The sequence below is a fragment of the Callithrix jacchus genome, chromosome 1, assembly GCF_049354715.1.
Source record: "Callithrix jacchus isolate 240 chromosome 1, calJac240_pri, whole genome shotgun sequence".
Taxonomy (NCBI): domain Eukaryota; kingdom Metazoa; phylum Chordata; class Mammalia; order Primates; family Cebidae; genus Callithrix; species Callithrix jacchus.
This window is the reverse complement of record NC_133502.1, coordinates 100,974,654-100,977,756: the sequence shown is the minus strand read 5'-3', so window position 1 is coordinate 100,977,756 and position 3,103 is coordinate 100,974,654.

Below are 3,103 nucleotides of genomic sequence, written 5' to 3'. Positions count from 1 at the left end.
AGGATATCCAGGACTTGAACTCAGATCCAGAACAAGTAAACTTAATAAATATTTATAGACCTCTCCACTTTAAATACACAAAATATACATTCTTGTCAGTACCACATCACACCTACTCATAGATTTAAATGAAATATTGATCAGCCATTATCAAGCACAATTATTGGCATAAAAGAGGTTTTCAATACCCATTTTTAGAATAAAGCAACATTCCCGTTCTCTCTCCCTCTTTTTCTTACTCTTTCTTCCTCTCCTTCACTCCTTTGTTTTTCTTTCTTTAAGAAAAATAAAAAATAAAAATACTGCTAAGATCTTTTGTCAAGATTTATCAAGAAGGTGAGTGTAGCAATCGACTGGTCCCAGGTTCAGCATTTTTTTTTTAAACCTGCATTGGGGTAAGGGTAACATTTTATTTAGTAGAGCTCTAGGTAGCCTTGAATCTACTAATGAGTTCATTTATTTTTAAGTCTTACACAACTTTGGGCAGATGTCAGACGAAGGTACTAAGGGTAAAAAACCTTATGGAAGAAGAAGGTTATAATTATTATTATTTTTTTACTTTAGAAACCTCACTACATTAAACTCCCTCATTTGAAATCTATTGTTAATGGCCCTTTTCCTCCCACAGATAAGGGTGGGCAGATTATTACCAGTCCATGCTGACTTTGAACAGGGCATACATTATGGGAAGGCCCCACTGAGTTTATTATTAATCCTGTATATAATAGAAAAAAACCCTAAAAACCTCCACACAACCCTGACCCTTTGTTTCCTATTTGCATTATTGTTTGTGGTGTGTGCCGCTGCCTGACCTGCTATAAATGCCAAACGCACAGCTCCTTCTGTGAATTTCACACTGCAGCCATAAATCATTTGTCCATTTATAAATAAAATAAAATGTGGGATATGATGGAGCTCAAGAGAGCATATTGTCTGAAACTCTTGGATCTCATTCTCAGCACAGATGTGCCAAAGCTGTTTGGCACAGTATGAATTGAGCTGGATGTTAGGGCTGTTCACAGCCCTCTGGAGGCAGGTGGGCTGGGTACTTGGCTGAGATTGCCTCAGAGTATTAGAAAATGGTAATTGTCTGAGACTTCTTATATTTTCTCCTGACGCCATTACTCTCTTCCTGGTTCTCTAGTATAACTGTGAGAGTTGATTTGAAATAGCCAGAAATATTAATGATTGAGGGGAAAAAAGTATCGTATTCAGACTACATAAAAAGCAGACTCTTCTCTACAGAGGCAAATGGTAAAGAGAAACAATTTCTATTTCTAATCCTGTTTTATTTGGTTTGAAAATGCTAGGAGGTTCTGGAAGATTGAACTCCACATTGGATGCTTTATTTCCTTCCATGTTAGTGGTTTTTTTTCTCCATGGAATTAGAGCAGTATATGATACCTCATGAATTAATGCTTACTAGTTACTGAACAAGCATTGTGTGGAAGTGAGTTAAGAGATGGTCTTGTGTCATGGGAAGTATAGTAGTAGCTGGACACTGGGTTGCTGCCTCTAGCTTTGCTACTAATTAGGGTTGTACACTGATGCTGAGCACTTAAATTACAGGGCCTCTGATGCCTCCTGTGTAAAATCTGAGAAGAGAAGAAGGTTGATTTAGCCTGTGGTCACCAAGGTTCCTCCCTGTGGTACCTTTTTAGAGTTTTGTGAAAATAAACCGAGGAGCCAGGGATCAGCTTTAGATGGCCTCCTTTGAACAGTCTTCCCCAGACTTTTCTGTCAGGTTAGCAAGGGGTCCACTGTGGCAGTAACTCTGTCTGCCGTGCACTACAGGACGAACAGATCACGGGAGAATACTGATTCTCCATCCTTACATGGTCTAACTAAACTTTATAGTTGAAAAAGCAGCTCTGCATTTATGATCATCTTGAAAATTCCCTGAGGTGGGGACTGTTATTGTCCAGAGCTTAACATCCATAGAGACACAAAGTGGACTTATCCAAACCATACAGGATCATCCAAGGCTGTCACAGCCAGATAGTATAGGCTTAGATTGAGATGACCTGGGTTTGAACCATCTGCCATTTATTCTTTTTGTGAACTTGGGCATCACTTAATCTCTGTTTTTGCCTTTGTACAAAGATCATAATACTCAAAGGAATGTGTAAACATAATGTGAATGGGAGGGCAAAGAATTGTTTTCATATAATATATGAGAAGTGCTGGCTGTAAGTGGTGGCTCATGCCTGTAGTCCCAGTGCTTTGGGAGGCCAAGCTGGGAGGATTGCTTGAGGCCCAGAGTTTGAGACCAGCCTTGGCAACATAGTGAGACCACACCCGGTCCTGTCTATAAAAAAAAATAAAATTAGCAAGCCATGGTTAAGGGAGACCTGTGGGGATCGCTCCCGTGTGAGGCCCCTAGGAAATGGGCCTCGCCATACGGTGAGCTTCAGCCGGGACACAGTTCCCAGGTTGGGGGAGTCGAGCTGAGGGAAAGCAGGAACCGAGAGAGGGACTATGTTATTCTAAATAATTAACAGACATTAACTTTATGGATATTAGGACATGGGAAGTGTTGTGTCCACTTTCGGCTCCTTATGGTTTATTGCTTGATTGTGTTCCTTTTTTACCCTTGTTACCTTCATTGTAAAATATTAACTTAAGTATTTATACTTGGTAACTTACTTACCGTAAGTTACTGGGTGTAACTGTAACTTACTTACCATAACTTACTGGGCGTGACTGTAACTTACTTACCTTGACCTACTGGGCATAACCTACTTACTGGGCTTAACTTACTTACTGGGCGTAACTTAGTGGGTGTAACTTGCTTACTGTAACTTAAGTACGTTGATCTGGCGTCAACAACTTTAACTTCAGAAAAGTATATAATGAAACATATTGCAAAAATAAAATTGCTGCATGAGCATCGCGCATGTAGCCCTCCAGACCTCGCTCTTTTCTATCTCCTTTTTTTCCGGTGCACGCTCTCTTCCAGGTTTGGGACCCTCTCGCTGGACGAGATTCCCGGACTCGCGTTCAGTTCACAATAGCTGGCGCCAAACGTGGGGCGAGTCAGTTCACAACACATGGTGGCACATGCATCTAATGCCAGCTACTCAGGAGGCTGAGGGTGGAGTAT